This window comes from Peromyscus californicus, unplaced genomic scaffold (genome assembly GCF_007827085.1).
Source record: "Peromyscus californicus insignis strain IS unplaced genomic scaffold, ASM782708v3 Scaffold_12__1_contigs__length_115047231, whole genome shotgun sequence".
Lineage (NCBI taxonomy): Eukaryota > Metazoa > Chordata > Mammalia > Rodentia > Cricetidae > Peromyscus > Peromyscus californicus.
The window spans coordinates 3,674,864-3,698,842 of record NW_026294413.1 but is presented as its reverse complement, the minus strand read 5'-3'; the positions used below and the strand labels follow the sequence as shown (position 1 = coordinate 3,698,842).

The window sequence follows — 23,979 nt, the reverse complement described above, 5'->3', positions numbered from 1 at the left end:
CCACCTGTAACTCCAGCTCTAGGGGATCTCTTGCCCTCTTCTGGCCTCCACTGGTACCTGCACTCACTTGCACATAGCCACACACATACACTGCTCTACATCCTCACTCTGTGTCCAGCCTGCTCTATGTCCAGCCTGTATCATACGCATAATTTAAAAACAAATATATAAAATAAAATGGGATAGGGGGTGAACTCAAAAATCAACTTCTTAATTCTTGAGTGTTGGCAGGATAAAGAAGCAGAGTGAAGACAGGACATAGAGCAGGCTGGACACAGAGTGAGGACATAGAGCAGGCTGGACACAGAGTGAGGACATAGAGCAGGCTGGACACAGAGTGAGGACATAGAGCAGGCTGGACACAGAGTGAGGACATAGAGCAGGCTGGACACAGAGTGAGGACATAGAGCAGGCTGGACACAGAGTGAGGACATAGAGCAGGCTGGACACAGAGTGAGGACATAGAGCAGGCTGGACACAGAGTGAGGACAGAGGGCAGGCTGGACAGTGAGTGAGGACATAGAACAGGCTGGACACAGAGTGAGGACATAGAGCAGGCTGGACACAGAGTGAGGACATAGAGCAGGCTGGACACAGAGTGAGGACATAGAGCAGGCTGGACACAGAGTGAGGACATAGAGCAGGCTGGACACAGAGTGAGGACATAGAGCAGGCTGGACACAGAGTGAGGACATAGAGCAGGCTGGACACAGAGTGAGGACATAGAGCAGGCTGGACACAGAGTGAGGACATAGAGCAGGCTGGACACAGAGTGAAGACATAGAGCAGGCTGGACACAGAGTGAGGACATAGAGCAGGCTGGACACAGAGTGAGGACAGAGGGCAGGCTGGACACAGAGTGAGGACAGAGGGCAGGCTGGACACAGAGTGAGGACAGAGGGCAGGCTGGACACAGAGTGAGGACATAGAGCAGGCTGGACACAGAGTGAGGACATAGAGCAGGCTGGACACAGAGTGAGGACATAGAGCAGGCTGGACACAGAGTGAGGACATAGAGCAGGCTGGACACAGAGTGAGGACATAGAGCAGGCTGGACACAGAGTGAGGACATAGAGCAGGCTGGACACAGAGTGAGGACATAGAGCAGGCTGGACACAGAGTGAGGACAGAGGGCAGGCTGGACACAGAGTGAGGACATAGAGCAGGCTGGACACAGAGTGAGGACATAGAGCAGGCTGGACACAGAGTGAGGACAGAGGGTAGGCTGGACAGTGAGTGAGGACATAGAGCAGGCTGGACACAGAGTGAGGACATAGAGCAGGCTGGACACAGAGTGAGGACATAGAGCAGGCTGGACACAGAGTGAGGACATAGAGCAGGCTGGACACAGAGTGAGGACATAGAGCAGGCTGGACACAGAGTGAGGACAGAGGGCAGGCTGGACAGTGAGTGAGGACATAGAGCAGGCTGGACACAGAGTGAGGACATAGAGCAGGCTGGACACAGAGTGAGGACAGAGGGCAGGCTGGACAGTGAGTAAGGACATAGAGCAGGCTGGACACAGAGTGAGGACATAGAGCAGGCTGGACACAGAGTGAGGACATAGAGCAGGCTGGACACAGAGTGAGGACAGAGGGCGGGCTGGTAAAAAGGAATATTTCTGGTCCCCCACCCCCAATAACAGGTGGGATTTCTCTTAGAATTCAGGCCCCCTTATTATCTTTCCTTTCATAGTTCTTCCAGCTTTTTCCATGACAGTTGTCAGCTGTGGTGGCACTGGAGAGCATGTGATTTAGCACACAGATGGAATAGAGTTAGGTATTATCCAGTATCACTCTGCCGCCACCCATAGATCTTACCAGTTTCAGCCAGCCTGCCACAGAGAGACTTCTGGTCTTCCTGGCATCCTGTCCTCAAAGGTCTACAAGATTTGGGTCAGATGGACATTTAATGAGAGCACCTAAGCTCTACCGGGTCCTGTGATCACCACTAGCCTGTGGAATAGAGGACCCTTTTCTCCTGGATCACGTCCTGTAGGCTTGCTCTCCCTGAGTCTGTGCATTTCTACAGCCCTTGGCAGATGCCGTCATCAGTTCCTGGCTGCTGAATTAGCAAGTTGAGTCTCAAGTCCAACCTGAGTTACACACCAGAGTGGGAAGTTGGGAAATGATTATATCTGAAAAAAGATTCTAAGAATTAAAAGCAGCTCCAGGGACTGGGCAGTGGTGGCGCACGCCTTTAATGCCAGTACTCACGAGGCAGAGGCAGGTGGATTTCTGTGAGTTCGAGGCCAGCCTGGTCTACAGATCGAATTCCAGGACAGCCAGAGCTACACAGAGAAATCTTGTCTCAAGAAAACAAAAACAAAAAAACAACAAAGTAGCTCCAGGGAGCAAACAGACGTCACCATCTGATTCGTCTGGGGTCTTGTGGTGCCATCCTTTTGAGGCAGCCTGCTAGGTGTGTGACAGCGGCAACAGAACCCATCACCTTCCAGGGAAGATGATGCAGTGCCATTGAAGAGAAGGAATGTGTTAATACTGAGATGGAGATAGATGGGAAAAAATCAACCATGTAATACAAGGCTGACTGATCTCAGAGACTGGTTAAGGGAAACCTCCTTGCCTCATTAGCTTTCATGTTTAAACTCAATTATTAAAAGGAGACATTTGAAAATTTTATGGACTCAAAAAATGTTTGAACTAAGTAGTCATCCGAGAGAGCTACATTTCAGCGTCTGCCTAGCAAAGCTTTGGGCCTAGGAGAACCTGAGATTTATTCACAGAGGTGCCATCTCTGCCTGGGTCAGATTATCCACCTTCCCTGGCACTCCAATTCCTCCTGTAGAGTCCGTGAGCCCTATACCAGGCCCTTCCCAACAGCATCTAGATCTAATTTAAATTCAGTGTAATACATGAAAGGACCTTTGTGAAAAGTAATGCCAAGTAAGGGACCCTTAGTGACCACAGCTATGCCCGGCTTGGACACCAGGCTGACTCCTGTCTACTTCTCACGTGAACACCGGGGATTGGACTACTGTCTGCCGTACTTGACATCAGACATAGGACTGTGCTGTTTTTCTCCTGGTTGTCAGGGCTCTGTGGCTGAATTCGGTTTTGTCTGATGCTGTGTACCCAAGGTGCAGACGGGCTTGCATGGAGCAGAAAGTAAACTGAAGAGTGTGGCAGAGGCACAGAGTAGGAGCTGTTGCCTGAGAACTAGTCACAAAGCACATCTCAGGACCGAGGAGGTGGCTCAGCTGGCAAAGTGTGTGCTGAGTAAGCGTGAGGACCTAAGTTGAGATCCCAGCACCCATGTGAAAGCTGGGTGTGGTGAATGTGCACCTATAACTTCAGTGCTGGGGAATGGGGCAGAGATGGGCAGCTCCCTGGAGCTTTGCTGGCCAGCCAGTGTAACCAAGGAAGACACCCCAGCCTCCACACACGCCGAACCACTGAACACATGCATACTCCCCCCCCCCCCCCGCCCCCCATATGCCGCACAAGTTAACTGAAGATACACATTAATAGCTACACCATGCGATTGATTTACACACTGGCTTCTCCAGCCCGTTTGTCAGAACACCTGTTCTTCATGGCACTGGGAGAAGAGGTACTTGGATTCTCAATAGAAAAAGTTATGAGCAAATCGATGTTTAAAAAAACACTAAAGCTGAGAAGATGGCTCAGTGGCTAAGAGATTTGTTCTGCAGCATGAGGAACTGAGTTCAAATCCCTAGCAACCACGTAAGCGCTGCCGATCCTCACAGAGTCTGGAGGCTGCAGGACCAGCTGCTCCTCTTTAACCTCAGCACCAGGTGGAACCTGCTAGAGCCAGAGGGATCTGAGAACTTCGCCTTCCCATTCGGCGCAGCTGTGCTAGCCGCTCGCCCCTTAAGTCTGCTGCTTTGAACCTCCATCAGAGGGTTTTCTTTTGCCATGAGCAGCAGTTGACTCGTCTGCTGGTCGGAGTGACACGAGTGAAGACTGTGAGCTCAGCCCTGAGTGGACGTGTCTATCAAATCCCACCCTGTCTTCCTCAAGGCTCAGGAACCTTGTGGAAGAGGGACCAGAAAGAATGCAGGAGCTGGGGGTGAGGAGGAGAGCTCTGAGAAGCTGTCTTCTGGGGGGTGAGGAGGAGAGCTCTGAGAAGCTGTCTTCTGGGGGGTGAGGAGGAGAGCTCTGAGAAGCTGTCTTCTGGGGGGTGAGGAGGAGAGCTCTGAGAAGCTGTCTTCTGGACATCACATGGCGTAGCGTAGCGTGGGGTGGGGTGGGAGAGACTGCTTGTCAGTTAAAGACCAGAGTTTGGTTCCCAGCACCCACATAGTGGTTCACAACAGCTTTTAACTCTTGTTCTGGGAACCCAGTGCCCTCTTCTGGCCTTTGAAGGCAATAAGCACACACATAATACACCTACATTCGTTCAAGGAAAACACGCATATACATAATACAATATAATAATGTTTTTCAAGGGGCAGGCATCTCTGGGATGGAGTCATGGCTCCGTGGTTAGGACCAGAGTTCTGTTCCTAACACTCATGTCAGGAGGCCAAAAGCTGCTTGTGACTCCAGCTGCTCTTCTGGCCTCCACGGGTCCCTGCGCTCTGTGCACATTTGCACACACAGGTACACATATAGACAAAATTTAAAAATGAAAGAAACGTTTACACAAAGGGTGAATCTTGCCCCATCTCTTCCCATGACTCTGCTTCATGGCCATGGGGAGTTACACAGCCTCCTCTACCACTTACGCCAATGTCATGGTCATTCTCCAAACAATGGCTGCCGCCAACCTTGGACTGAAACGGTGACCAGAATGAGTCTTTTCTCTTTTGAATTATTTCCCTTGGTATCTAATTACAGTGTTAAAAACCTCACTGACATAGTCCCCTCCCCCCTTGTTTTTCTTACTTTTAAAGGAAATTACAAAAATAGATCCTCAAACAAAAACCATACATCTAATTAATTTGTCCATTTTCTACAAAAATAACTAAAATTTTACATGCTATTTGCAGTGAATCTTTGCTTAGTCACTACAGGAAAAGTCGCTTCTTTTCCAAAATCCACAGCCACAGAATTTCATCTTCCTGTTGAGTGTCAACATTATTTTTTTTTCCCCAAAGTCCATGTAAGGAAAATCAACTTCAGAGCACTTAAATACTTGAACTAAAATAGAATTTAGTCATCTTTATATTTATAACTAATATACATCCTGAGTTCCTGTACAGCTGAGCAGTATCTGAAGGGAATACACATAAATGGGTTTGCAGCTTGACTTAAACCTTAAATGTACTGGGAAAATGTTCTTTTGCCATCTGATTTAAGACTTGCAACAGCTTTTCTTTCTCTGTTTTTGTAAGGTTTTATTTTATGTGTATAGGTCTGTCTGCATAGATGTCTCTGAACCAGGTGCCTGCAGTGCCTCCAGAGGCCAGAAGAGGGCATCAAATCCCCTGGAGTTACAGACCATTACCAGCCATCGTTTGGGTGCTAGGAACTGACCCAGGGTTCTCTGGAAGAGCAGCCAGTGCTCTTAACTTCTGAACCAGGAGCCTTTCTCTACACTTCATTTGTATGTTGAATTTATACAATGCCTGTTGCAAAATGGCTCCTCAGTTCCAGATGGCTCTCACTTTTGCCTTTTAATTTGTGACTGAGAAACGGGACAGAAAAATCAGCTAAAGTTACTCTCAAGTTTTATCCCCTAGTCTTTCATGAAGGAAATCTCATTTTTCATGAGGCAACCTTGGAGCACTGTAGCCAGTCCGTGGGATTTGGCAGTAGGGGCAAGCAAGGTAGGGTTCTCGCTGTCCTCCCCGCCCCCCACTCCCCTGAGAGTTATTTTGTGGTGTAGTAGGTAATCTTGGCATTAAAGTTTTCACGTTTGTGACTGTCTGCAGGTTGTTACGACACCTCACCTCATGATCTGTGATAATGATTTGACACTTACTCTAAAGTTACCCTTTGAAATTGTGTCCGTGCGGAATTACTGATTTTTTTTCCTCTAGTGTCATTAGACTTAAAAAAAAAAGTGTGCCATTATTTGGAAGAAATAAAAGTACTCACTGTGGGTATTTTCTGTGGTCCGATATGTTGACCACTTGGTGTCCACTTGGAACCCCCTCTCTCCTTGTCAAATTCCTTTCCTTTTTCCCTTGTTAACTTGCATCAGTAAAGATCCCTGGATGCTTCAGGAGCGGAGTTTCTAGAATTTTGATTCTGGTGTCTTTTAGCACACGCGTGTGTGTGCATGTGTGTGTGTGTGTGTGTGTGTGTGTGTGTGTGTGTGTGTGTGTTTGTGTGTCATGGCTCGTCCAGCGAAGTCGTTCAGACCCATTGGCCCACCTCATCCTTAACTCTTATTGAGGGTGAGCATTGGGGACTATGTTGATTGCTCTTCCATGGTACTCTTTCTTGAGGCAAAAATAAAGTAATTGACCTTTCCTAGGCAAATTAGATGGAGAACGTGAAGTGGATGCTGTTGAAACTGTTCTAGACGTGTGCTGGGTACAGGTGGAGAATTACAAAGCTTTCCATGTAGGATAGCAATGAACTTATAAGGAAGATTTGTGGAAATGAGCCATGAATGGTAAATTTTGCACTTGATGTCAAAATTGAGGAAACTTTTGTTTCTATCTTTCAACAAGCTGTCTCTCCATGAAGTTTCTAGAAACATCTAATCGTTTATGCGGCAGTGTTAAATCTCTCTTGCTGTTCCCCACATTACTGGTTAGATTGATACAGCCCCCGTGGCTCTTTGCCCCGGCCTCTTTTCATACACTGTTCGTGTGCTTGGCTGTCTGTATCACTGAGGCTCCTGTCCGACTCATCAGCTTGCAGGGTAAGCTTGGGCAGGCTGGACGTGTTAGGAGTAGACACTCTTCGTGGCACTGGGCCGGTTTCTTTATTGATGAACCAAGGGTGACCTGGGGGGGGCGGGTTAAAGTCAGACTAGCTCCATAGTGCTCGTGCACTGTGTTCCGCAAACTCAGAACCTGGCTACTGTTTGGTTTGTGGGGTTTTGGTTTTTCGGGTTTTGGGTTTTATTTGGCGGGGGTTTTTGTTTTTTGTTTTTTTTTTTTTTTGGCGGGGGCGGGGTAGTGTTTTCACATCGAATATGTGGTGTGTGGGGAGGTGTACATGTGCATGTGCAGATGTATGCCTATGTGGAGGGCAGAACAGGGTATCTTCCTTGCTCTCTGTTTTATTTCCTTAAGACAGGGTCTGTCACTGAACCAAAGCTTGCTGCTTGGGCTAAGCAGGCTGATGGGCGTGCTCTCAAAATCTGCCTTTCTCTACCCTGCAATGCCAGATTACAGGAACATACAGTCATGACTGCTTTTTATGTGAGTGCTTGGGATTCGAACTCAGGACTTTACCCACTGAACATCTCCCCAGCTCCAGAATCTGCTTTCTTAATTCATTATTGTACAATGTTTTTAAAGGCATTAGTAAGCCAGGGAGGTACATACATGTCCATGTAGTCTGAAGATTTCCCAAGAATATTTATCTTAACATTTATACATGTAGCTTGTCTTGTTCGGTCTTCAGAGCTGTATTTGTGGTTGAGGATTTGGTAAAAATGGGACTTTGGTGAAAGCTGGGCCTTGAGTTTAATAAAAAAATGTCAAAACTCACGAAACCAGCGGCGGCTAACGGCATTGCTGCGTTGCCTCAGCCTGTAGCGGCTGCAGGGCCTTCCTGCCTGGGAGGCGAGGCGGTTTCTGTCGCCCCTCTTTCCGCTTGCAGAGCAGGGGAGTCCATTTTTGGAATTTTTTTTTAAATTGAGAATTGTGTCAATGGAGAACTGCTTTGAAAGATGATGGGAAATGGAGCTTTCGGGCACCAATGACTCTCTGCTGGGCAACAAGTGTGCAAGAGGGATGGGTGTTCAAACGCAGGCAGGTGTGCTCCCTGGCTGTCGTGCCTGTTTCTGGTGTTATTTATTTATTCGGAGAGACTGATAAAGCATCTTGGCCTATAATACTAAGAGAGCGTTCTTTTTCACAGGCCCAGTTGTGGAGAACTAGTGTTCATCGCGGTCTTTTGTTCTGGGACCCTGTCACCGCAGCCCTGAACCTCCCTGTCTGATCAACAGCACCCCCTCTCCTCATCCCTGTCCTTGTTTACCAAGGCGCTGTGTCTGCTGCTATCACTCCATGCTGTTCTTTTGCAAACACACTTGACCCCAAGGCTTCTCCCCGTCCCAGTGTATTTGGACCCTCCATGCCTTCGAGGAGGAGAAAAAAATGTGTGATATTCACTGCGGCCTCTGTAGACCAGAACACCCAGGAGTAGGTGCGGCTGGAATCAGCTTCTCTTTGGCACCGCTGTTGTAGATTATGTGGACGTTATCTTGCATGCTAAACTCAGCAATCTGGCCCGGAAGACAGATCAAAGCTTTAAGAATGAGATCTTTTTGTGTCCGCGGTTGGGTCTCAGTAAACTATTTTTTTTTTTTTTTTTTGACAGCAGGTTTAATTTTTGGCAGATGATTGGACCTTTGTTTCAGAAACATGCTCGTGGTTGTTTAGTTATTTTAATTTGATTTTTCTGGGAGCACAATGCCATCCCTCACGTTTGGATGAAACACATTCCGTGAGCTGAGACTGTAGGTGGAGCCCTGTCACTCCTGGTGACCTCTCTTGAGGGAAGGGGACACACTGGTTTCTCACTGGCTGTATCCCTTCCTACACATCACCCTTGTAGATTAAAGTTCAATCATGGAAGAGTCAGAGGTATTTCTTTTCTTTTAAAGCTCACGGGTCCTACTTGGCTTTATTTTCTGAACTATCCCTGTTTCCCAGCCCAGCCTTTGAGTAAGTGCTGCTGCGGGTCACGTGGATGGTCACGCTGCGGAGTGTGGTTTGTAGGATTTCATGTAAGGCATGTAAACTGTCACCTGGTGTCTGTGTCATGTCTCCCATTTGTCTTCAGTGTCCTGCCGCCACGAGTGTTGGCCACGCTGTGCCAAGGGCGGTGCCGTTAGGCTGAGCCTGGAGCTACAGACCAGTGTGAATTAACAGAGAAGATGCCGGGTCCCGGGACTCAGTATGGGGTGTGTGTGTGTACATATATGTGGAATAATAGTAATTACAGACGGTCACAAGTAGAATTCTAGAGGGGCATGGTATAGATACGGGAGGAACTGAAGAGTTAGTAAAGGGAGGGGTTAGAAATTATGGAAATACAGTATAGTTATGTATGAAATTCTCAAAAATTAAAAAATTTAACCTGAGGAAAGTTATAGATTATAACATTAGTAAGAAGGAATATGAGAAATCATGTCTGAAAATAACTTTTTATGGAATCATGAGACTTACATAAAATGTTTATATATATCACATAAAAGCTTATATATAATAAATGTTTATACGTTTTTAAAGCCCTCTCTTAACCTGTGTTGAAACAGTCACACCATAGCAACACAGGTGACCAAAGACTCAGTTATCCAAATCCCTGGAAAGCCGTGGTCACACAGAGCCAGTGTGATCTATTTATAGAACTACCCAAGGGTAAGGTAGAGAGGTTGGCCAGTGACTGGGACGAGACCTACTGTCCACACGAGGTGGATCCTCTTGTAGGTAGTTGATTGTACAAGCAGCTGTCGTGTGGCTAGTTTGGCTCTGTGCTGTGCAGTTGAACATGTTTCCTCATCATTGAAATGCCAGCCTTGAAGACTAGGGGTGTAACTCAGTGGCAGAGCATGTGCATAGCATGTGCAAGGCCCTGGGCTTTCCCCACCCCTCAGCACTGAGACAAGGGAAAATATGATCCTGGACTTCATAATTTTTTTGACCAGTTCACCTGTGGTGGGCCTTTTATTCACAGTACACACGTACAGGTTTTGGAAGGTGTAAACTCCGAGTATTTTGTGGTTGTTTCTGTTAAAGATTGCACCCTTGTAGTTTGACTGTGGGAATTCACTTATCCACTCCTCCTTTATGAGAACCACCTTGAGGAGACAAGATCCACACCCCGGTGTCATGGACACTCCAACAGAGGGAGGTGACAGCGCATGTCGAACACAGGTGATGTGCTGTTGAGTAGGAAGTGAAATGTAAAAAGAAGCAGTGAGATGGGGAAACGGCACAACGAAGTTTAAGCGGGGTGGTGTCGGGCAGCCCTGTTGGAAAGCAGACACAGCAAAGATAAGGAAGACGTGAAGAAACTAACCCTGGGAGTTTCTCGGGAGAGCATCCTGGCCTGTGCATCAGCCCCGAGGTAGACGAGCGCCTGGTGTTCCTCAGAGAATAGCTGGGGTGACTGGGATGGCGTGATCAAGCGGGAGGAGGGTTGTGTGTAGCTCAGTGTGGGGCAGAGTGGCCAGCCCCCACCCCATGGTGAGGGTGTGGCTTGGTGGAGATGAGAGCTTCTGACTGAAGCAGTTTGAACCGTTTATGTGATTAGTCACACTGTGACATAGGATAGGCAAAGAAATGAAAGGAAATGGATGGAAAAACATTCACCATCCTGTCAAAAATAGCTTTGAGAAGAGCACCGCTGCCGGCTTCAGTGTCCCTGTTCCCAGTCACAGTCCCTCTTTATTATAGCGGAATAGATATGACATAAACTTTAAAATATTTTAAATACACGTTCAGTGGGATTAAGCTCCCATTCATCATTGCCCATCCACAGAACACTTTGTCTGTTCCCAGTCAACCATACTCCTGACTCCCCTCACTCCCAGCGACCGCCATCCCACCCCTGTCTCTCGGACACTTGTTCTAGTCTTACTTGAAAGCTGCTTGTGCCTAATCCCAGAGTCTGTGCTCTGTGAATTGAGCTTGGCCCTAGGATTGTAAGCACTGAGGATGTGCTTAGAAGGCAGACCTCTCTGTAGACCAGCAGAGCTAGCCTGGTCTACCTCACTGACTCGTGTTGCTGAACAGGAGTGAGAACAGACTGTAAAGAGAAATGCCTTGCTGTGTCCTGTGGCTACATCAGAATTCCTGGAAATGGGTAAAGAAGGATACGTTTATTGACATCTAGTTCTAGAGGCTGCAAAGCCCCAAAACATGACCGCTGCATCTGCTTGGTCTCTGTGAGGACATTTGCGATGCATTATAGCATGGTAAGCGGAAGGGCAGGTGTGTTCGTTCGGAAGAGGGAAATCATGAACAAGTGCTAGTGTTGTGAACAGCTCCTGTCTCAGGGAAGCCATCAACCTCTTAAATACCTCACCACCACCGATGCTGCCACAGGATGAATGAATTTCAGTGCAGCTAAGGGTGTAGCTTTGGGGTGGACCAGGCACTTTGTGTACAAAAGCCCTAATCCTATTCAAGCTCCGTAAATGTGTGTTCAGCATGAGTATTGCAGTTTATAAACCATATTCAAACTATAGCAAAAAAAGTATTTGTATGAGTGAATTTCTGCGACAACAGAGCTAATAATTCTTTTTTCCTCATTGTTTTGTTTTATGTGCCATTTACAATTCTGGGTTTTATTTTAATTAAAGATTTTATTATTTTTTTAATAGGTATGGATGTTTTGCTTATCTGTGTATCCATGCACCACATGCATGAGGTGCCTAAAGAGGCCAGGAGAGGGTGTCAGATCTTGTGGAACTGGAGTTACATGTGGTTGATAGCCACTGTGTAGGTGCTGGGCAACAAAGCCAGGTCCTTTGCGAGAGCAGCAAATGCTCTTGATCACTGAACCATCTCTGCAGCCCGGAGTTTGATTTTTCAATATTCTAAATCAATATAACATTGTTTTTTTCTGAGTAAAATCCTCTGGACTTGTTTAGTAAGGGTTTCCATTGCTGTGATAAAAACACCATGACCAAAAGCAACTTGAGGAGAAAAAGGTTTATTTCAGTTTACAGTCCCACATCACAGTCCATCATCAAAGGAAGTTGGGACAGAAACCTGGAGGCAGGAGCTGATGCAGAGGCCACGGAGGGGTGCTGCTTACCGGCTTGTTCCCCATGGCTTGCTCACCCTGCTTTCTTCTAGATCCCAGGACCACCATCTCAGGAGTGGCACTACCCACAGTGCATGGGGGCCCTACCACATCAACCATCAATCAAGAAAATGCCCCAGACTTGCCTACAGGTCACTCTTATTAAGACATCTTCTCAATTGAGATCCTTTGTGTCTTAAACCAGTTGTGTCTAGGTTTGTGTTACATTGGCCAAAACTAACCAGCACTGACTTATTTCTTCAAGCACACACAAAAACTGATAGATTCGTCAGTCATTTCTGGTCACGTGAAATCTTTCTCCAAGATTTCAAAGCAATAGGGTTGGTTTAACAAATATGGAAGCCGGGCGGTAGTGGTGCACCCCTTTAATCCCAGCACTCCAGAGGCAGAGCCAGGCGGATCTCTGTGAGTTCGAGGCCAGCCTGGTCTACAGAGCGAGATCCAGGACAGGCTCCAAAGTTTCACAGAGAAACCCTGTCTCGAAAAACCAAAAAAAAAGAGAGAGAGAGAGAATGAATATGGCTACATAACCCAGGCTGACCTCAGCCTTGCAATCCTCCTGCCTCAGACTCCTGGAGTTAAAGGCATGTAGGTGACTTATTTTTAAATTTTTAAGATTTATAAAATTTATGTGCGTGTGCGTGAGAGAGAGAGAGAGAGAGAGAGAGAGAGAGAGAGAGAGAGAGAGAGAGAGAGAGAGAATAAATAGATGCCATATGAATGTGGGTGAATGCTGGAAACTGAACCCGGGTCCTCTGGAAGAGCAGGAGTGCTTGCTGTTCATTGACAAGCCACCTCTCCAGACCCTGATTCATGCAGTTTTAAGTTTAAGAGCTTTGCCTGAAAAGGACTTTAAACCCTTTCTCAGGGTTGAGAAAACGTTCCTGTCCTCACCACTGACCACTTGAAAACATTCTGAACTATTTTTGTGGAAAGCGCCTGTGGACAGAAGAATTCGTCTTCAAGTTAATACTGTCTTTAGAGATTGGCTCCTGGGGAAAGACAGCTGGCAGCCAAGGACAGGAAACTCTGGCAGCACATGAGGAAGAGGAACCCAGGGGCGTCGCTGTCTGTCGGCTTTCTCCAAAGTCCTCTGTTCAGATAAATAGCCACTTTTACCTTTCTTCAGAACAGTGATTTTGGAAGTCAAGTGTGATATCAGGTGTTATCTCCAAGATCTTTTTATGTTAATAAAATTTAGAAGTTCTTAATACTACAAGGACAATGAAACTGGATTCTCTCCCCAACCCACTTCTTACAACAGGTTTTCAGGAGAGAGGTAGAAATCCCCATTCCTCTATGCACACACATTCTGTGCATAGCCCTGGAATGCAGGAAGAAGGGAGTTCTGTGCCCGGCACACTGGTTACAACATCCATGAATTACCGTGAAGCTGAAAGGACCCATTCTCTCTTGTCCTGGACTCTGGGACTCCCTGAAACCCAATCTGATGTGTGTTTAATGAGTGTTCCGAACACCAGGGCTCAGTGCCGAGGGGAACAAGGAGACAGTGTGTCCTTGCAGGCAGCGTGGCCACCCCAAAGCCTCCTTAAGGGGGGAGAATGGCAGCGTTTGTGCATAGACTAACCGGCAGACCTAAACATTTAGCTACATTCATCCAGAATGACAGCTTTGTCCCGGCTCCCCAGAGCTGAGGTGTGAAGTTTTATTTCCTGTCTATGGTGATCACACTGTTTCCTTTCCAAGGTACCAGACATCTCTTCAGTTCTTGAGTTATCTATCGCCTTTTGTTCCTCCAAAGCATCATGGTTGTCATCATAGCTGAGACTAAGTAGCGTTTACTGAGTTCTGGGTGCCACTCTAGTAGTTTGGAGTGCCCAGAGTCCTCAACGCTGTGGAAGGGTTTGGTCATGGTGCCCGAATCCTCAGCGCTGTGGAAGGGTTGGTGCCCATGTCAGAAGAGGAGATTCAGGTGCAGACTAGCCTCATGTGAGTGCAGCCATGGCACGATGTTGGCCTCCATGCTGAAATGGCCCAAGTGTGTGGCATAGACGAGGTCCGTGTATGGATCCCTGCTGGTGTCTGGTGTGTGATTACATAGGTGTCATTGCCAGTGATCTCCAAAGGGAAGTCCTGTTACTGTTTCTGCTAGATAGCTTCAGGCCACATAACAATGTCTTGTCCATCATGGACTGACAGCCACGATGTTGGTCCTAGGGAATTATAATAGAGCTGAAGAATTCCTGGTGCCTTGTAACAGGATAGCTGTAACGCTTCCCTCATGGTCTGTGGTAATGCTGGCATAAACCAAGCCGCTGGCTGCAGACATATGAAAGAACAGCACAGAAATTATGTACACTACCTGGTAATAGTGATAATCAGACATCACAGCAGTGTGTACATACTGTATGTATTTGGCCGTAGGCTATAGCAAATGTCTGCATCCATGCCCCACCTACTACAGTATTCATAGTGTGGGTGTTCGTGGGGTGTATCCTAGACTGGATAAGTGCACTCTGGTGTTGTGACCATGCAAAACCACCAAGACATGTTCCTGGGACTTCTCATCAACTCATCAGCATAGCTAGACTTTCAAGAGTTTGAACTTCGGGAATTATCTTTTCACTTCTTTCCTCTCAAAGCTTTTTTGCTTTGAGATCAGCTTCATTCATTCATTGATTCATTCATTCTATGAGATGCTCCCTCTAGAATTTTTTCTCTGATGTGTTTCCTTTCCTACTAGCTAATTTCCATTCTCTTTGGTCTTTGGTGTAGAGCTCAGGTTCAGAATTTGAAGGTGTCACCCCAAAGCTCTGGAGTCTATATACCTTCTAACTCTTAGAAGAAGTTTTTGTTCTTGCCGCAACATGTTTAGTCCTAAGAGCTCTTTCATGGTCACCACCTATCCATCCTCCTTTGCAGCCTTCTGGGTTTAGCTGTCATTGTTCAGTAAATTAAACAGGCTCTTAGGGATGTGAACCTACATGTTCGTTTGTTTTTTTACTTTATGTGTAAGGTGTTTGCATGTATGTCTGTATACCACATGCCTGACGTAATCTCAGAGGTCAGAGGAGGGTGCTGGATTCCCTGGAGCTGCCATGTGGGTGCTGGGAATCGAACCTAGGTCCTCTGGAAAAGTGACTGATGCTCTTAACCCCTGAGCCATCTCTCCAGTCCGAGCATTTTAAGAGAAGTTTACCAGTCCCGTGTTGCCAGATGTGCAGCGTCCTCTGTTGCCGGTTTCCAGCAGTTCTGCCTCATCTGGCTGCTTCTCACTTTGGACTCCCCCGCTCCTCTCCTCTGTCATTTCAGCTTCCTTCTCTGTCATCTCCCAGAATTCTGAGGAAATCTCTCACCTGATGTCTCCCCTCACATTTTCTTCTAAGAATTTATTCCCTTTTTAAATTAAATGATGGTTGTTGTTTTTTTATTCTTTCACTGTCATTTTAGCAGGAGACAGTAGAGACACACCGCATGTGTTCACTTGGCTATATTTAGCCCCAAGTCTGACACTCCCCCCTAGTTTGCATTAAGCCCAAGCTGACAGTGGCCTTGTGCTGATCCTTCTAGGAAAAGGCAAACAATCGTGGGCATTTACACACAGATCCACGACTCTTGTGGAATTTCTCAGTCTCTGCCCTCCGTGGCTCCCACTTCACTGGTAACTGTCTTCTGGAGCTGGGGCCTGTGGAGTGTTGCTGTATTTAATGAGGCAATTCTACTTAATTTTTCTGGTAATCAAGAGAGGTTTATTTCTGTAGGGATGGGTTACAGGATCCAGGAGAGATGAGGTACCATCCAGCAGAGAACTCCAGCTTGGTCTCCAGATCCCAGGACCACAAGGTATCCAGCAGAGAGAGCAAGCATGTATGCACCTGAGTCTTAGGGGCTCCCTTTTAGCCATGCCCCGGGGCAGGTCAGCTCCAGGTACTGCAGTTACCTGCCGTCACTCTAGGGGCAGTGTTTCAAGGTCAAAGCTGGAACAACTACCTACTACAGCGGAGTAGGAGAAAAGGAAGGGCCAGCTGAATTAATGGACGTCCTGGGAACATGGCTGAGAGATGCTGAGACCTGGTGTGACTTCAGGCCTGAGATTGGGTTGTAAAGCTTTCAAAAGAGACGATTAAACGGAAAGATCTTGAACTGTGAAACATGCTTCACATACAGAATAATGACAGTGTGGGGTGGGGGGAGCTCTTTAGCAGTGAGAAAAAGAAATCACCTCCTACAGTTAGCCTGCATGCTAGGTGTGCTTGGATCTAGGGGGTAGGATGTTGAAAGGCTGGCATTGTTCCCAGGCTGCCTATTGAGGCTTTATTTCCTTGTCATCTCTGGCTCCTGAAGGGACAGTGCCGAGAGTGCACTGTTTCTGTCTACATGTGCTGAGAACGAGGCCTGAAGTGGCTGTTAGTTTGTCAGGACTGGATGACAGGACACCAGACAATGGAGGCGTGCTAACAACAGTCTACCAGAGCTGGCTCTGAGACGCTGGGCACCATCCTTCCCAGCCTCCTCCAGCGTCCAGCTTTGGCCATGATAACTTGGCATCCCTTGGCTTCAGCTGCATCTTCTCAGTCTCTGCCTCTTGTCCTGTGGTGTTCACTCCCGCCATTCCCATCGTCATCTGAGGACACCAGGTCATGCTGGGCTAGGGCCTACCCTAATGTTCTCACTTGGTGCCTGTGAAGACCTGCTTTCCAGATTCCACCACTGGGACTCGTGGCTCAGAGAAGGTTTTATATTTGCTACCATTGTTGAATCTTCAGGTTGATTATCAGTCTCAGGTAGAGACCAGAACCATCGACAGGACCCCCAGAATCCATCTGTGAGACCCTAGAACCTTGCAGATTCTTAGATTTCATCTGTACCTGTGGCTCTTCACTGTCCCCAGGGAATCAGTGAGCATATTCAGATGGAGGAGTGCTATGCTGGTCACTTTCTCCTGACATCTAAGCAGAGACAAGCATGAATGGGGGCATGGACCCCATCCCCGCAGCTCGATCATTGCTGGAGTTAAGCTCTGAATCCAGGGACAGTGCAGGAACATGCCTTTCAGTATGGATCCCATCCGCCTGTCACCCACCCCTCACTTCCACAGAAACAATGATGCCGAGAACATATGGCAAGACACTTTGTGATCCTAATTCCATTTTGTGTGACCAGGGGGTTGGCTCCTAAGACACGTGCTGCTAAGCCTGATCTCAGCTCGATCCCTGGAACCCCCCCGAGGGAATGAGAGAAGCCACTGTTTGTAGACTGTTCTCTGACCCTCACATGGATGCTGTGGCACATGGGTAGATGCACACACAATTTTTAAAAGGTCCATTTTGTGATCGTAATTCTATTTTAGCATCACACCTGTCCGGAGTGGCAATAATATCCCTGGTTCAGCTGCTCGGGAGCCAGAGAACTGAAAGTTTAAGACCAGCCTGGGCTCAGACTGAGTTTAGGTCAACCTTTGCAACTAACTGCAACCTTGTCTCCAATGGCAACAAGAAGAGAAAGAGTAACAATGTCTCATTCTTCCCTGACTCCCTATGGTAGGACTGAACCAAGCTTCACCTGTTGAATCCTTAAGCCACTCTGTGGCTGTGTTTGGAATGAGAAAGTAATTAACACTGAATGAGGCAGTAAAAAACAAGCATGTGCCGGGCGGTGGTGGCGCACGCCTTTAATCCCAGCACTCGGGAGGCAGAGCCAGGCGGATCTCTGTGAGTTCGAGGCCAGCCTGGTCTACAGCGCGAGATCCAGGAAAGGCGCAAAGCTACACAGAGAAACCCTGTCTCGAAAAAACCAAAAAAAAAAAAAAAAAAAAAAAAACCAAGCATGTTCTCAGAGGACCACTGTTTTTACAAGAAGACCCAAGGCCAGAGCTGCCTTTTCTTTTTATTGATTCTTAAATTTTTTGCCTGTGTGTGTCTAGTATATGTTCATTTGTATGTTCACGTGTGTGTTGATGTTACTGCGTGTTTGTCTTGATTGCTTTCCAACTAATGTTTTGAAACAGTGGCTCTTACTGAATATGGAGTTCAGTGATTTGCCTAGGCTGATGGCTAGTGAGCCCTGGGGTCTGCCTGTCCCTGTCCGCATAGCACTAGGATTGAAAGCATGCGTCACCATGCTCAGCTTTTCTGTGAGCGTTGGGAATTGGAACACATGTCTTCTCCTTGAATGGTAGACATTTTGTTGTATGATACTTGTTTGTGTTCTGACAAATAAAGCTTGCCTGGAGATCACAGAAGCAGAGCATCCAGTCTCTAGAGACTTCTTACCTCTACAAAATCTCAGACCAAATAGGGTGAGATTGTACCTTCACCCGCCTTATATTCCTGACTCCACCTCCCTGTGTTATTGTATTCCCCCAAAAATTGTGCATGCTAATAAACTTATCTGTGGTCAGAGACAGAGCATCCACAATATTAAACATAAAGGATAGGCAGTGGTAGCACACGCCTTTAATCCTAGCATTCCAGAGGCAGAAATCCATGTGTTCAAGGATACAGACAGGCATGGTGACTCATCATGCCTTTAATCCCAGGGAGTGGTGGTAGAAAGCAGAAAGGTTTATAAGGCGTAAGGACCAGAAACTAGAGGCATTTGGCTGGTCAAGCATTTGGCTGGTTAAGCATTCACGCTTTTGAGCAGCAATTCAGGTGAGACCCATTCTGGATGAGGACTCAGAGGCCTCCAGTCTGAGGAAGCAAGACCAGCTGAGGATCCAGCGAGGTGAGGTAGCTGTGGCTTGTTCAGGCTCTCTGATCTTCCAGCATTCACCCCAATAACTGGCCTCAGGTTGGATTTTATTAATAAGAACTTTTAAGATTCCTGTTACACCTCCCTAGTGCTGGGATTAAAGGTGTGCACCACCACCACCCGCTCTGTTTCTCTTTTAGACTGGTTCAATCTTATGTAGCCTAGGGTGGCCTTGAACTCCTGATTTTCCTGCTTCCTCCTCCCAAGTGCTGGGATTAAAGAAAGGTGACCTTCAGGCAGACTTTGTCAGAACACAAACAACAGCACTCTGCTCCGCTGGCTGAGCTCTTTCATCCCCTCCAGAGCCTGCCTGCCTGCTGTTCCACTATGTGAGAACACTCCAAGAAGCTAGCCACCTGGACGCCACAAACAGCCCTCACCAGAATCTAACACCATCATTGCAGAATTTGCATCCTTTGTAGCTGAAAAAGTAATAAGTTTCTATTGTGATGACATCAAATGTGTCCCTTTTGCCGACTGATACATTGTATATCCACATTGTGTTTACTTGGCAATCTCATCTGTCAAGACCCATTTAGTTTGGGCTTCTTTTAAACTTTCCAGGATATTCTATTCTCAGGTTACTCTACCATCAGAAAGAGTAGTCAACCGTTCTGTTTTCTAACACTGGGGGGGGGGGGGGCATGCATACATGTGCATATATAGCTAAAGGACAGCTTCAGATGTCATACCTTAGGCACTGTCCACCCTGTTTTTAGAGACAGTCTCTCACTGGCCTGGAACTTAGCAAGAAGTACTCACTATCTGTTCTAATTTATCTAATTATTTGTCTATATCAGGGACTTAGTGGAAATCATTTCCCTGTTCATAGCATAGTACCTACACTTGACTTTACTCCCCTAGTAAGTATATCTTCTCAAGCTATTATGTTTATTAATAGCTCTAATTACCCATTCAGAAATGGTCCAAGAAAGAAGACTGTTAGAAAATCCATGGGGCATTGCAGCACCCTATGTTCAGACTGGTAAACAGTGGACCAGGGGACTTAGAACGATATTCTCAAAGGTACTGTTGCTAGGAAGAGGGGTAGGGCTTTTGAGAGAAGCCATTTTTTTCTGTTGGGTGCATGTGTGCCCTGGTTGCCATGGTTACACTAAACCCCAACCGGAGGGGCGGGGGGGGGGGGGGGGGGGGGGGGAGAGCGGGAAACCCTTCCATAAATGGCTTTCTGAAACCTGAGCAGATGGAAATTTTGTAAACCTGGTCAGACATTACCTTTATAGATTTCTGTCTGTGAAATAATTCCTGAAAGCTTTCTCAAGTAGGAGATTCATTCACTTGGCCCTTTAGAGAGGTGAGGAAAAGAGAGAGGCTCTGCCCCTCATCTGCAGAACAGTGGCTTTAGTCTTTTGGAAAACAGAAGTGGCCTTGCATAAAACTTTATGGATAATCTGAAAACACAGGAACAGTTTAAAGGTACAGTAAGGCAAAGCACTGAGCCTGGGGCTTCTGTTTGCTGGACCGTGCTTGTGAATGTGCATACCATTTAGGATTCAGGGACTGCTTCCCAAGCATGCGAACTCCCCGCTCATGTGATTTCATAGGGCCCAGTGAAAGGCCAGTTTAAAATGGAGAAGGCAGCAGGGAGACACAGTGTGGAGCTGCCAATTTGTTTGTGTAATAGATTAAGATTCACATACTCTTGGAGCTTAATTAAGAGTAGCCAATAAGAAAAAAAAGAGAGATTTGATTATGTGTTCTCATTTATTGCCAATTTGTTCTCCAGAATGAAACATAATAGTTACACTTTGACCTCTCATAAGGGAAAAACTTCTAGATTATTATATCAAGAATACTGGCATATGGGGTAGTCTGGATTCACATTTTTAGAGGCCATGGGAATCTTAGTGATCTGCAAAAGTACAACCATATGGGGATATTTAAGAAAACATCACTGGGGTCTGGAGAGATGGTTCAGTGGTTAAGAGTGCTTGCTGCTCTTAGACAGGACCTGGGTTCAATTCCCAACACCCACATGGTGGCCTGCAACCGTCTGTAATTCCAGTTACAGGGGATCCAATGCCCACTTCTGGCTCCCATGGGCACCATGCAGGCACATGTGCACAGACATACATGCAAGCAAAACACTCATATACATAAAATTTTTTTTTAAAAAATGTTGCCAGGTGGTGGTAGCACACACCTTTAATCCCAGCACTCAGGAGACAGAGGCAGATGGATCTCTGTGAGTTCAAGGCCAACTTGGTCTACAAAGCAAGTTCCAGGACAGTCAGGGCTGTTACACAGAGAAACCCTGTCTTAAAAAACCGATAGATAGATAGATAGATAGATAGATAGATAGATAGATAGATAGGTAGGTAGATAGATAAATAGACAGACAGACAGATGATTGATAGATAGGCAGATAAAATCTCTGTAGCAGGCCACAGAGGTCATATTAAATCACTATTATCATATGTGGATTTTCACCTGATAACAAGACCACTCTTAGAAAATGCTTTTCTAGATATTTCTTCACTGTCTTTGTATTTTGCCTCCTTAAATGATGCTGTTGTCTCACACACACACACACTCACACGCACACGTATACACCTTATCTGTTTATTTAGAGACAGTGTCTCATGTAGCCAAGGCTGGCCGCCTACTCCCGGTGTGCTTGAAGGTGACCTTGAACTTAGGATATTTTTGCCTTTACCTCCCAAGTGCTGGAATCCCAGGTGTACACCTGTTTTATAAAGCACTGGGGGCTAAATTGAGGGCTTTTTGCATGCTAGCCAAGCCATTTACCAACTGAACTATGCCCCAGCCCACTGCTCAGATTGGATTACTTACAGGTGTGCACACGTGTGTGTGTGTGTGTGTGTGTGTGTGTGTGTGTGTGTGTGTGTGTGTGTGTGTGTGTTTGTGTTTGTGTGCGCATGTGTATGGAGACCAGAGGTTGGTGTTGGGTTTCTTTCCCTAATATTCTTGTTTCCTGAAACAGTCTCTCACTGAACCTGGAGCTCACAGTTGGTTAAAGTGCGTGGCTAGTGAGCTCAGAGGACCCCCGTCTTTGTACCCCCAGCAATATAGCATGCCATCATGGTCAGTTTCTGGGTAGGTTCTGGGGCTCCAGCTCAGGCCCTTATGTTTGTGTGGCAGGTTCTATATGGCCTGAGCCTTCTCCCCAATGTGGCTGGCTGACTTCCTCCCCCCCCCCCCCTTCTTTCATTCAATAAAAGAGTCTTCTGAATGTGTTGTGGTTTTCTACCTGGAGGTATTTTAGGCTCTAGATACCTGCTGGAATGTTAATGGTGAATTCATGGAAAACATCAGAGTGTCATTTACTTGTAAAATTATCATGTAATGAGTCGTCCAGCCTTTAGAAGTGTTCTTATGTCATGCTGTGAATGTAGCCAGAATTCACAGAGGACTCAGAATGCTTCTTATAGATGGATCTTGGGGGCTAGAAACTAGTCACTCAGACTCGGAGTCAACATCTCCGTGTTAAATAGCAACCTCGTATTATAGAAGAGGCATTTTTATGTAAATGTGCACAAAAAAGTAAATTTTGAGAACATCTTTAAGAAATGAGATCCAGGAGCTGGAGAGATGGCTCAGTGGTTAAGAGCACTGATTGCTGTTCCAGAGGTCCTTTTCAATTCCCAGCACCCGCATGGTGGCTCACACCCATCTATAGTGGGATCTGATGCCCTCTCCTGTCATACAGACATATGTGCAAGAAGAGCACTCATGTACATAAATGTATAAATCTTTAAGAAGAAAGAAATGGAGTTTAGTTTGTCACTGTTAACTAGATTCTGGCCCTTTATTTACAGCCCATCCTGCAGGCAGTCTCTTCTGCTGCTGCTCTATGACAGGACATAGGGGGCTTTGCAAGGTGAGGCTGCAGGACCCAGCACAGCCTGGTGTTGACCCGGAAGTTAGCTGGGCACATGGACACCTGTGCTGACTCAGTGAAGGGTTCAATTTCAGTGGCAGCTCCCCATCTCTCTTCTGACATGTTTAGTCTAATATCCTTGTCCATAAAGACATCCATTGTGTACTGACTTTTCTCTGTTTACTTAAATTCCCGGTGTTGAACTGTGAAGTCTCATTTCTCAGATTCTGTAAATCTAGTTGAAGTTATTAGATTCCCTTAGTTCCAGGAATTCTTTGGGAAATATGAGCACCTGCCAGCTGGGCAGATAGTTGGCAGACAGACGGTGCTGGAGGTTGGGAAACTGGACTCTGCACAATATAGGAATTCCTCCACAGCGGCTTACTCTCTGGCCTGTTTTAAAAGTGTCTCTTGTTAAAAGTCTGTGGCTTTTGCTGGAGTTACTGAGAGAAGGTTCTAGAGAATGTGGCTGTCCATAAGCTAATCATACAGCCTCTTGCATGCTTGTGTGAGAAAGTGAACCTAGAACCAAGGACTAGTGTAAGCAGGTCATTGTGTCCATCCGTCAGCTTAGCTAGGAAATGCCTGTGTGCACATAGCCTATCAAAACCAGTAGATGACATTGCCACAGTGACAGGAAATTCCTTTGCATAAACGTGCATGGGCTTGGGGGTGCATCTGATGGGGAAGAAGACGGGGTCTGGGCTAGCCTCGTCTTATCCTGCCATCTGTGCATGTGAAATGGCTCAAACAGGACCAGTGAGCTGGCATTATCCACAGAGGATGCTATACACCTGCAGGGAGCTGTGGCTATCTTCTAGACTGCTGTGAAGGCAGCTGTGGGGCCATAAAAAGACATCTGTTAGAGAAATGAAAGTGTACAGTGCCCCACACCGAACCATCTTTATTGGCCCCTGTGGCTACGTGAGGACAGGCTAATGGGCACACCATCACTGCTCCTGTCAGCTCTCAGCCCTCACTGTCATTCAGCATCTTGAGTTGGCTCCTAAACTGTTATATGTGTATTGGAAAGAAAGTGGAAATATAAAACCAATGACTTTGGTAACATCTGCCTCTTGAGATTTGGTGTGTGTGGTAGCGTTTGATCCATGGAGTTGTAAAGAGAAAGCAAGGCATGATTCTGTTGGGGCGTTACACATGTAACTCCCTTCTCTTCTACCATGTGGCCCTGAGACTTGAACTCAGGTCAGTCGGGCTTGGCGGCAAGCCCCTTTACCTGCTGACTCTTACCTGTCCTGCATGTGGCAGGTAGAGAAACGCAGTTCCCTGCTCTGTGTGCAGCAAACCAAAACCACTCTCAGAAACAGATGCCAGGCTTGCTCATCTATGCCTGCCATCCCAGCTCTCAGGAGGCAAAGGCAGAAGGAGCGTGTGTTCAAGGCTGGGCTACGTAGCAACATTCCTTCTCAAAATCAAAAAGAAATGACAAGCAGTTTGTTACTAGAAAAGGGAGGGTGCTGTGGCTGGGTTTGGAGTGGAGAGAAGTCACTTTGT

General features: G+C 46.7%; 1 protein-coding gene across 4 annotated transcripts in view; it reads left to right on the top strand.

Moving 5' to 3' along the window:
* The window catches only part of Farp1 (FERM, ARH/RhoGEF and pleckstrin domain protein 1), a 271,588-nt gene that overhangs the window by 154,620 nt on the left and 92,989 nt on the right, over positions 1-23,979 (top strand). The gene's annotated exons all lie outside the window — the stretch shown is intronic.